This window comes from Medicago sativa, chromosome 6 (assembly GCF_051527215.1).
Source record: "Medicago sativa cultivar Bolivia chromosome 6, Bolivia_mono, whole genome shotgun sequence".
In the NCBI taxonomy this organism is placed as follows: Eukaryota; Viridiplantae; Streptophyta; class Magnoliopsida; order Fabales; family Fabaceae; genus Medicago; species Medicago sativa.
In genome coordinates, this window is record NC_140754.1 from 75,091,619 (window position 1) to 75,104,641 (window position 13,023).

The window sequence follows — 13,023 nt, forward strand, 5'->3', positions numbered from 1 at the left end:
CCTACAACAACGGACAGTTTGGTCCTATGCCAACGGATATGAAGGTTGACTAAAGCTATTTAATAGGTGTAAAATGCCGTTGCTATAGCACCTAAATCTATAGCATCAAGCTAATTTTCCGTTGGTATAAGCTATTGGGACGTCATTCTTGCCGTTGGTATAAGCATAGTATCCTAGACGGTAGCAGGTGGGCGTTGGTATAGGTTTTATGACCTATACCAACGGCTTTTGAGACTTTTACCAACGGTTTCTGCCGTTGCTAAATGGCAAGTTTCATGTAGTGAATCCTATTGTATAAATAGGACCACCTATTTGCACCTCAGACTCAAAAATGAATATACAAGTATCTTCTCATATCTTATGGAGTTTCTACATGACTAAAAGATTCGAATCCTTTGAAATTGGGGATTCACTACTTTCATTATATCGGTAGTAGTTTAATTAAGATCAAACAATCTGTATTCGCCAAGACTGGAAGCTGCCATCGCGGCGTAACTACTGACATCGCATACCTTCCGCAGAATTAGGAGTGGTGACCCTAATTTCAGCACGCTATTTGATCGACGCTAAGTTCGTTTTTTGAATTACAAAAAAAATAAAATATTCATTTTTTGCGTCTAACCTTGATCGTGCAACAATTGATAGCAAACAGCCACTAATTTGAAAGCATAATTCCACAAACGTAGGGAATCCGAATTCATGACACATTGGAGGATTCGGAAACACTATTTAAATTTGTTTGAAATTCGAATATACAAAACTGATTAGTTAGATAAACTAATGTTAAAAAGGTTGTTTCAACTAGTGTACTTTTATGAATATTTTAAGGATACAAGAGTACAACCCAAAGCTAATACTGATTCAAATAACCAATTGATCAACCTATATACGATAGGAGCACTTGGAAGTATATAAGCATTATGTACTACATTTTTCACTTATGTGGGACTATTTTTAGTTCCCCTTTTCTTACTTCTTTAGCTTTAGAAGAAGAAATATAAATAAATAATTCAGGAACAGCTCAAAATCATATTGAAGCAAGCATTTATCCAATGACTCTTAGAAGTTGAACTCTTAAGTTTATGCCAATTTTATAGAATAGGTATCATTAATTATGTTAATATATGGCTTATAGTTACGCAAAATTGTATGAAAAAGAAAGCTACAAATTTCTATGTTTTCACAAAAGTATCTTAAACTCGATGATCATATATAGGACAAGTTTTGAATGGTAGAATTCAAATCACTATCCTAAAAGTTAACACTTAACTCCTAATTATATAAGCTTATTTTACTTATTTTCAAATAGCTTGATCTATATGAGTATTACATTCTTAACAGAAGTTGTTTAGCATTCTTCCTTGATCATCTGTAATGATTTGCACAATTGATAGTGTAATAAAATGGATAATTGGAAATTAACTATTCACTCAAGGATAAAAGTGATAGATTAGAACTCAATTAAAATTGATGTTCTTAGTACATAAATGATAAAGGAAAAGATAGAAGAAATTACTCTACTAGAGAGTACCAAAGGGAGAGAGAGGAGAGACTTTCATCATTTTTCTTTCATACCCCTTAATGATCATTCTTTCCCTATTTATACACAATCACTGGCCAAATGTCCATTTACCCCAACCAGTTATATTTTGCCAAGTGTATTTTCTCATGTGCTATTTAGAATCATAACATCATCATCAAAATAATGTTTCATTACATAGCATATCCGTCTCAAACCCACAAAAAAATCATTAATTTCGTTCGTCATTTATGCCTAGAAACACAGCAAATATTGCAATTGTATGAGAGAGTTTGCAATTTTATCCTTCTAAATATTGTTAGATTAGAGCAGTAAAATATTTGATATTACGAATTGTCTTTTATTTCTTTTTACTTCTTGTGTGGATACTGTGAACAAGTAATCTAGCTCATCTTGGAGTCATTTTGGTATAATGAACAGAGACTGTGTTCTGTTTGTGAATCAATTGGAAATTGCCTTCCATTTATTTGCACAGGTGATTTTGCGATGCGAGTTTGGTATGATGTGTTTAGATCGTTAGATTTCGTGTTGGTCAAGGAAATGATGTGATGCGTTAGATCGTTAGATTTCGTTAGATTTTGCGATGCATGTTTGGTGTGATGTGATCAAATTTTTTTAGTCTTTTGGAATGAATTAGTGGGGCAGTCTGAGGTGAAAAGTAAAGGAAATGAATTTGGTTGATTGGGTACCCAATATTATGGGCTATGTGGAAGGCGAGAAACGATAAGTTTTTTGCAAACGATGTTCAGGATGTTAAGGAAGTGCTGGATGATACTAAAGTTTTATTGTGGAAATAGGGGTCCAAAAGATTGAAAATTCCTCGTGTTTATTTTCTGAATGGTTGTGGGACCTGTTTAACTGTATGTGAAGGCAACGAGACTTCCTTTTTGTAGAGTGTTGAGACTTGAGAAGTATCTGCTGCGTTTTGTTTGTTTGAGTAGTTGCTGCTATATGTTTTTTCGGATTCTGCTGGAATGGCTTAGTGCTTTGTTGTGGGAAGTTTTTTGGTGTTGTTATGGCTAGTGTTAGGTTTGTTTAGCATTTGGCAATAATTATGTCTGTTTTATGTTGTTCGTAATTTCTTAATTACTTTGTAGCTCTTATTTTTGTGAGGTTTGTATCTTATTACCAATTCCGGGTTTCACCTTGTGCTTGGATTGGTTTTAATACAATTTTATTTGCCAATAAAGAAAAAATATATTTCAGTATACCGTTTATTTGGGTCAACTATTATGTAACATCAATTTTGGAAGGCGATACCTTTTCTACAAATTCATTTTACTACTATGCATACTACATTACAGCAAATTTTTATTCTGTTAGTCCTTCAACGTTTTCAAATTCATATCTTACTTCCAGAAATTAAATTTTAAAATTAAAATAGCGTCTAGTCTAAAATCAAATTTTCATGTATAGTCTAAAATTAAAATAGATGATGGGATCATTAGAAGAATTCATTTTGTAGAATGTCACGACCACAAAAAAATGCATTTAGTCACACATACATAAGATTACTTATATACTTTTTAAGTCTTTCTTGTCTTACCGTTTTGTCATTTGTGAGCCCAAATAAAAATCATTTGTGGTTATGACTAAGCAAGTGTTCCTCTCATTTGTTTGTGTGTTTTTTTGTTGTTGGCGTGATGTACTTGTTATCTATTATATGGTTCTTTGACATGTAGACAAAATATCATAAGGATTCTCCAGTTGTATTTTTTCTGGTGAATAAAATAGGTTAAAATAGTTAAGTTCTTCAACTTTCAATGTATATTTGGCTATGTTAAATTTTCAAATTATATTTTTTTATTTGGAGGTGGCGATTTTGCCCTTTCTCAGTGGGTTTATGTGTCATAAATAATATATGTTTAAGAACAATCACTTAGACGTTTCTAAATGATCCCAAATTAATAAAGCTTCTTAGTTAACATGATTATTTTATTTATTTTTTAAGTATTAAAATGTTATTGGATATATATCTATGATTAATTACACATGAATAGAAGGCAAGTGGACAACAAGCCGTGTCGCTGAACATTTTTGGATGACAAAACCAATCCTTGTAACCACAACATTTATGGACCTAGGAGTTATGACAATGTTGTGCATGACCCATTGAACTCAATGTAGAATGTCAACAACCTCGTGTGCTAGAAAGCCAAAAGTGCCAAAAGTAAATGATATAAAAGCATGTTGATTGTTAGAACATGTCTTCTCATGTTTGGTCACTTTACTTGACACAACTTTTAGAGTTGTCTGTCCTACCGTAAAAGACTCAACCCCTAATGCAACGAGTGGTGAAACCTCAGTCAAGTCCACAAATGCATGTTTAGCTCCTACCCATCCGTACACCATAATATTTGCATGCCTAAGTGTCGATCTTCTATCTAGTGGATCAGTTAGAAAGTTTACAGAGGCCTCCTTCTTCACTGATACTCATGCCCGCCTGAATATATCAAAAAGGACATCCCTAACAAAGTCATATATGTACTTAAAACCAGGAAGCTCCTTACAATGAACTGCATGCCCCCCAAAAATATACAGACACTCCTTACGACAAACAATGCACATGTCTTCAATAGAAAATAGTGGAAATCAAAATCGTTGCTCCTCGGGTATATAAAACAAAAGAGGTACTACGATATTGGGTGAAATGCATATGTTTAAAAATCATGGTAAGAATATCAAATTTAGGGATAGCAAAACGGGCTAGGCAACCTCGCTTAGGCTTGTCCCATTTAGGCCCGCCAAAAACGAGAAGAGATGGACCGGGTCAATTTAGATGGCCGAGTTCAAATCCAACCTTGCCTCACTCTGGGTTTTAAATGCATTGTACGAAGAAAAGTAAGTAAATTGCATGCATGACAAAATATTGAGCAAATGCAATAAAATGCATTGTACTATGACATCAATAGTTGTCACATTTTTCTCTCTTGTTCTTTTTCTCTTTCTCTCCTTTTCCTTTCCTATACCCTAGCCGTCACTTTTATTTTTTAAGAAACACAACTTTTCTTCTTGATATACCAAAGATGTGTGATTTATGGTTAATTTTGATCCGAAGTCAACCACTGAAATTGTTTTTCTTTCTCTTTTAGTTAAATAAGTGATTTTCACAGGTTTTTAGTTTTCTTTGGTTTGTTTTTGTGATTTTGTCATCTAGCACGATTTCGTTTATTTTTGATTTCCCGTCTTTGGGTGTTGTGTTTTTAATTTATGTTCTTAGTGCGGTGTGTATTTGATTCTGGTTGTAAGATTAGTTTTGATCAAGTGCAGATTCAATCAACGACTTTTGTGTCATCAACATTACAGATCCAGAAACATAACTATTTCAGTGGCTTGAATATTGTCATATTTGTAGGCATGTCTACTGATCATTTGTTTTTTACTATTAATATGGAAGTTTTCGAATTTGTTCGCAGAGCTATACATTCTTCAACCTCCGGAATGCCTTCCGTCTTCATGAAGAAATTCCTTGCTCACCACTAGAGCATAGCACCCAAGGTCCTCCATAGTCGTACCACTCCCCGGTGTGTTCAACTCCACCTAAAGCTGAGCTTCCAACCTCTCAACTAGCAAATGAGTACATCCCACTATGTCTTCCACCTTGAATCTCCACCTCAACAGGTAGATCATGAGTATTCTTACCACCGCCTCTCCAGGCTGATCATGAGTATTCTTACCACCGCCTCTCCAGGCTGATGTTGAGTGTTTAACATCTCTCCAGACGACCACCGCTCTACCAGGCATCACCCTCAAGGTGAGAAACATCACCTTCATCCTCCAAAAATCACACCATCAAAGCACCTGCATCCTCATAACCCTCAGAGACAATTTGTGCGGAATTACCATTAATCTCCGGACAATCCTTCTTGAAGTGACCCATCTTGTTACACTTAAAGCACTTAAACTTTGGCTTGTTACTACTCTTTCCCCGGTTACCTCTACCTCCACCATTCCCTCTTGAAACACTTAGGCCTTCCCCGTTTTCATCAACTCTCAAGTCCTTCAACTTAGTCAACTCCTTGGTTCTCAAAGCCGCTTGAACTTCTTCCAAGGTAACAGTACCTTCTTTTTCATAGAGCATGGTATCTTTAAACGATTCAAAAGATCTAGGTAGAGCACACAACAAGAGTATAGCTTTATCTTCATCCTCAAGATTCAGCTCAATATTATCCAAGTCATCAAGGATTTTGTTGAACTCCGTAAGTTGCTCCATGAAGGCCTTTGACTCCACCATCTTGAATGAGTAGAGTTGTTTCTTTAGGAATTGCCGATGAGCCAAAGACTTTGTCATATACAAAGATTCCAACTTTGCCCACATCGATGCCGCGGTTGGTTCCTTTGCTACTTCTCTCAAAACTTTATCTTCGAGGCACAAGACAATGGCACTCCTGGCCTTGTCCACCATCTTGGTCTTCTCCGCTCATGACATGGTGATCGGTAACGAACCTTCACCCTTCAAAGCTTTCTCACACTTTTGCTGTATTAACACCGCTTCCATCTTTACCTTCCATAACCCAAAATCGTTATCGCCGGTAAACTTCTCAATATCCCACTTCGAACCCATGGTACTTGATTATCCTTTGACCCTTGCCCCACGGTGGGCGCCAATTGTTGCGAATTCCATGAGAAAACACACCAATAACAAACTTGATGTGTGGAGCAAGGGATAATTAAGCAACCAATATCAAAGTGAATTGCAATTAAACACTCAAAAGTAGAAAAACAGCGAGAGAAAAGAAGAGAGAACACAAAAGAATTTGTTGACCCAGTTCGGTCCAAATTGACCTAGTCTTGGGGAGAGAGCAGCCCTCCGTTCCACTATATGATGAGTAACGTTACAAAAGAGATATCAATAGGTTACAAGAATAAGTCTCCCGCCTAATTCTACCCAAATCCCAACCTCTTCTCGTAACCAAGAGACTCAATCCTAATAGTGTTTGCCAAGGTGAATCAATCCTCAAACCCTAGTTTGTTGCCAAGAGACAAACTCTATACAAACCCTAGTTTGATTTCTAAACCCTTGTTTCAGCCCCCTCTATCTCAAAGTTTATACTGATACAATGCCTATATTTATAGTAAAAGAATCCTCAATAAAACTGGAACAAATCTAGGCCCAAAAATATGTTTCTATTTTATTTTTTGCTGTCAAAATTGGCCACCGTGCTCACCAAATCGGCCACCGATTTTTGCAGAACCAACAGACAAAAAAAACAGAGTCCAAAATCGGCCACCGTGCTCTGAAAATCGGCCACCGATTTTCAACTTCCAGAATTCCAATTTCTTCAATTTTGAGGCACTTTCACAACAATATCGATGTACTTTATTAATTTGAATGAATGAATGAATATCGTTTATTTTTATAAAAATAAAACTAAAAAACGGCTAAATAAAAAAAGGGTGAAGAAATACCACAATAACAAGACATGTTTATATGGCTCATATTACGTGCATGATCCGGCGAATGATTTCTTACTAAATAAACAAAAAAATAGTTAAGAACCATAACATTTCGCGATTCATTGGGAAAACTACTTTGATTCTTTATCAATTTGAATGAATGAATATAGTTTATTTTTATAAAAATAAAACTAAAAAAAGGCTAAACATATACCATAGTAACAAGACATATTTAATGTTTATATGGCTCGTATTCAACCTTAAATATGTATGACATTTCATAGTTTATAAATGAGTTCATACCGCACCTTTTTGTCGGTGTGGGACTATTTTTGGTTGCTCTTTTCCTGCTTTGTAAAAACGTAAAAGAATAATTCAGCAGCAGGCACTACTCATAAAAGCAATTAACCTTCAATTCATATTACTTAAAGGGCTTTTTATTTGTCTTCGCTGTTTAATTTGTTTCTTACTCATTTTTGAATAGATCAGATGTGAACAAATCTCCTTCTGTGAATCGTTTTCTGCATTGTTTTAACATTAGTGAGATTAACATTTGAGATTATGAAAGAGCAAAGTAATCATGGGTCCCTTTGTTTATGTTTTGTTTTTAGAAAAGATTAGTTTTGTCATTTTAAATTATTTAAGATTTTTAGAAAAAATCATTTTGTCAAAATAATATATTATGACTCAAATAAAAAGCTATTAGTAGGATTAGTTTTTCCCAAAAAAAATAATTTTTCGCAAAACAAAGAGGTAACACATGAATTAGTTAAAAATCTTTCTTTTTTTAAAGTGATTTTTTTTAGGATAGTAAATACACACAAATAGCTTCAGATTGACGTTACTAAGGGTCCGTTTATTATAGATTTAAAAAAATGGATTTTTTTTATTTTGAAAAATATTTTTTTTAACATTTACTTGAAAATAGTATATGTTATTTCAAGTAGAAGTTATTGCAACCTCGTTTGTTATAAGTGAAAAACAAAAATTTTAAATTCACTAAGTTAAATATTTAATGTTAGAAACATAACATAGTAAAAACAAATACTATTTTAAGGTAATGCTGCCTTCAAAACAAACATGATTCTACATTTTGTTTTTTCGTCCTTGTCTATCTTCGTCACTGTTTTCAATGTCAATGTCGAATTTATCTTCTTTTAGTTTGATTTGATGATATATGCTTTGCTTCCACTTTTTCCTCTCTCCACATTGTTTTCAGTTGGTGAACTTTGTAATGATTGAAATTATGACTCATCTACTACAGGACAAAGATGTGCTGGAAGTTGTTAATCACTTTTTCTAGACCAAATGAACAAACAGAAATATAAGGATCCATCCTCGCAACCATATGTATTCAAGACAATGGTTTCCATCCTCGCAAAAGCACTTTTCTTTATAAAAATCATAAGAGTTTCTATCACAAAGGCAATGGTATTTTTATTTCCGCTTGAGACTCATCTATCTCAAAGTTAGGTCTCTGCACACTGCAGAGATTTATAAAAAAAAAATACTCATGAGGTTATCCAATTCTGCTAGATTGACTCACTTTTCCACTGAGATAATTGTTTTATCTTGGTTTTCGGGTGTCAAACATTGATTACGTTTGAACCTTTCTAACCGGTGATATCTTACTTTTTTCTTGGGAAGGGAAAAAAATAAGCAAAACCCTTGAGAATCGAGGTCCGGGAGTTGTTTTCGCTACGGGAAGGTGTTAGGCACCCATAACGACTATAGTATCCTATAGGAACCGTCTTTAATTTCTACGCGCGCGCTTTATTTTTAAATGCTATTTTGAAAAATGTTATTAAAACCTAAAGTTTGCTAGGTGAAGAATTGGAGGAGAAGAATGTTTTTGGATTTTTATTTTAGTTGAATTGAAGGAATTTTGATTCCTTGCCTACGTACCCGATTAAGGGATCAAATCCACCGTAGTTCTCTTCCAAAAAATGTTTTTGTTTTTGTTGGTTGATTTTAAGTTTGAAAATTGGAGTTTTGAAGAATAGAAAGAGGCCTCAAGGGCATGAGGTTAGGAAATTGTGAGGTTGGATTAGTGAATTGCAAAAAGAAGTCAAAGTTTGATTATTTTCATTGAATTTTTGATTAAGAAAATAAAAGGAAAATTCAATGGGGTTTTGACCCCAAGGTTCATTATGAAAATGGTTTGAATGATGTTGTTCACATTTTTTTGGAAAATGATTTTTTCTAAGTATAAGGCCTAAACATACATCTAAACATACAATCCTAAACATACATCTAAACATGCATATTCTAGCTATATAGTGATGTGTGTGCATGTGTCGGTGCTTGTGTCGGTGTACATTATTAGAGTCCATTGTCCTTTACATCATACCCTAGATACATTCTATGGCCTCTTTGCCAAGAAATTAAAAGTGCATAAAGGAAAATATTACAAAACTCCTAAGCATTACATTCTAAACCTTGGTACAAATTAAATTGCAAGAAGATAAAGGTGAACATGAGATGAAATGCTTAAGAAACATGTAACAAAAGGGTTAGTAGCACATGACAATATTAAGAAGTAAAAGCAAGTAAAAATTACCATGAAGAAATTATCACAAAAACATAGTGAAAATGATGCAAAATAGAGCTAAAATCCTACTACAAAATGCAAGGTTCACATGACTTATAATCCTCACATTTTAACACATTTTAAAGACATGAACTCAGATTGTAAAATAGGGATCAAAGGGATGTGATAGACCATGCATTTTAATAGTGAATTTAAGCATATTTTACATTATTTATTCACAAACAAATCTTGCAAAGCAAGCAACTAGGCACAATACACACACATACAGCAAAAACACATTCAAACAGCAGAAAAGCCTTCACAAAAAATCATATATCATGAATCAAGAATATCCATCAAGAATTGGAATCGAAATTAGGCAAAAAACCACAAGTTTTTAACATAAAATCTCACAATTAAAGAAAGAAAACACCACACTAATTTTTTTATCAATTTTCAACACAACCAATATCATAAAAGACCACAAAAGATAGAAGAAAAGCGTATGAATTAATTTGGAATTTTTCGGCAACAAAACACATGACTGGGGGTATGAACAGCAAGAAAACAATTAAAAGGCACAGGAATGGGGGGTGTATGTAGCAAAACGTGTCCAGGCATGGCACAAGGCAATCATTGGGCTTTGAACAAGCCTGCTGGGTGATGGGTCAAGGCTGGGTCGGTTCATGGGTTTGGAGCGGTTCAGGTTTGGATAGTGGCATGGGTCAGGATCCATGGATTGGACTTGGATTTCTTTCTTCTTCATTTCTTAAAACACGTATCTTCCTCCTTCCTTCTAAAAAACGTTTTGCTCTCTCCTTTCCTTAAGCTTCGTCTTCTACACAATTTTCCGGCGGCGGTTGGCCGGCCAGGGGTGGCGGCGCCGCCGTCGGAATAGCTTAAACCGCCTCCGTTTTCGAAAATCTTGACAGTTTTCAAATCATTTCCTCACCCTCTATTCAAATTCGAACTCACAATTTTCAGAAACAACACCGAACTTCCTAGATCTAATTTTCAGAATTCGAAAAAAAACAAAGAATAACACCTTCATACCTTCGTTTTGGACCGATTTATCACAGCTTGTGTTGTTGTCGTCGTTATTGGTGTGCGAATTCGAGCCTGGCCTTGCTCAGTTTCCTTCTGCTGCTGGTTCACGCTTTCCTCTTCCTCGGAGCTATCCTCAACTTTGATTCAGTTCTGGATTCGAGCTTCTCCTGTTTGTTCTTGCTGTTGAGGAACATGACGCATTGAACCTTGCTCGATATGATTGTTTCCAGCAACATCACCTTCAAGGCCGGACCTAACAAGGATCGAGAATTTGCGGTGGAACGGAGATGGATTTGGACGAATTTGACATCGAATTGAAGGTTTGTGTTGTTGTGAATTCAGCAATGGAAGAAGATGAAGACTGCAGCCGCAATGAGTTTGTGTAGGTTTCGTTTCGGTAACGGAAAAATGTGAATTGTTTTGAAAGTGATGATGAAGGTTTTGTGAATTTGTTGATGGAAATTGGAATTGGTGATTTGTATGAGGATGGTGGTGATTCGAAGGTGCGAAAATTGCGTTGATGATGGCGGTGGTTATGGAAGATTGTGGTGAAGTTGGTGGTGAATGTTGATGATGATGAAGGTGGAAGAAAGGTTGTTGTGGTAATTTTTGGAGGTTGAAAATGGAAGTTGAGAGTTAGTTAGGGTGGTTATAGGTGGAGGAGGAGGTTGTTATGGTGGAGAGAGAAAGTTGTTATGGTGGTGGGAGTGGTGGAGAGAAGTGGTTATAGTTTGTTAGAAGGGAGGGAAAAAATGAGAGAAGATAAATATTAATTTTTGTGGAATTTTGTAAAAAATTGATTGAATGTGAAAAAAATGATTCATTTCCCAAAATTGACCATAAGTTTGACTTATATAGGTGATGTGGTAAGCCTTGGACCAATTGGAATGAGACATGTGGCACTAGACTTGTAACAAACTCTTAAGGACCAATAGCATTTGGACACATGGCACTTGGACTCTAACAAACTTAAAAGGGATTAAAATGTAAATAACAAAAGTACGAGGACTAAAGTGAAAATTAAACTAAAATTGAATTGAAAAAGTAAATTGAAAATTAACGTAAAACGAGACGATTAAAAACAACAAAGCAGATTAAAACGAATCAGAAATATTATGTGAAATGACCAAAACGCCCCTAGGGACTAAAACGACTAAAAATGACTCAGATGCAATTTTAAAGTGGATTTTTAACAGGGAATTAAAGCAAGAGCTTATACAAGCAAAATAAAAGACTCAGAGACAACTTTTAGAATTTAAACAGGGTTTTAACACGTGAAAAGACTAAAATGCCCCTAGGGGCAAAATTGACTCGAAATGACTTCAAATGCGAATTTTGAAATGGATTCTGACATAGAATTGAAATGAAGACTTATTCACACTATTTGAAAGGACTCAAACAAATTTTTAAAAGACTGAAAGAATTTTAACATATGAAATGACTAAAATGCCCCTAGGGGCTAAAATGACTAAAAAATGACTCAACTGAATATTTTCTGAAATGAGTTTTGACATGAGATTGAAACAAGGACTTATACAAACCAATTTAAAAGACTCAAACAATTTTCAAGGATAAAAATGAGTTAAATGCAGGAAATGACTAAAATACCCTTTTACATGAATTTTGCAAATAATATTGAAATAAAATGCAGAGAAAGATGCAATTGATCAGAGACATATCAAATGACTTGAAATGCAAGAAAAGAAGAATTGAGTTGGTATTTTTAGGTCCAAAATTAGGGTATAACAGCTGCCCCTATTTAAGTTTCTTTGTCCGGAGAGTCAAGAGACGAAGTCTTTGAGTTGACGGGACGAAGATACTTAAATATTAACATTTGCACTGCTTTTGGACATAAAAATACACTTTCAGATTTTCAAAAAACACATGAATGCCATGCAACATTTCATTTATGAATGCAGGACAATCGAACCGGAATCTACGGGCTGTGTCACACCACCAAGGGATTTATAGACATCAAGGTAGAAAGAACGGGCAACAAATAGACAGGTACAAGCTGTTCTTTGGATCGAACTTGCCACTTGACCGAGAGATACAAACAAGAGACGGGTACAAGCTGTTCTTTGGATCGAACTTGCCACTTGACCGAAAGATACAAACAAGAGACGGGTACAAGCTGTTCTTTGGATCGAACTTGCCACTTGACCGAGGAAATACAAACAAGAAACGGGTACAAGCTGTTCTTTGGATCGAACTTGCCACTTGACCGAGGAAATACAAACAAGAGACGGGTACAAGCTGTTCTTTGGATCGAACTTGCCACTTGACCGATATCACAACATGTAAGTTGGTGCAAACTGTTCTTTGGATCGAACTTGCCATTTGACCGATAACAAAACATAAGCAAAGGGTACAAACTGTTCTTTGGATCGAACTTGCCGTTTGACCGGAAACATAGACACATAAGCAGGTACAAGTGGTTCTTTTTGGATTGAACCTTGCACTTGACCAGTAACAAGATACAAATTGAAAGTCTGGTTTAATAAGATAC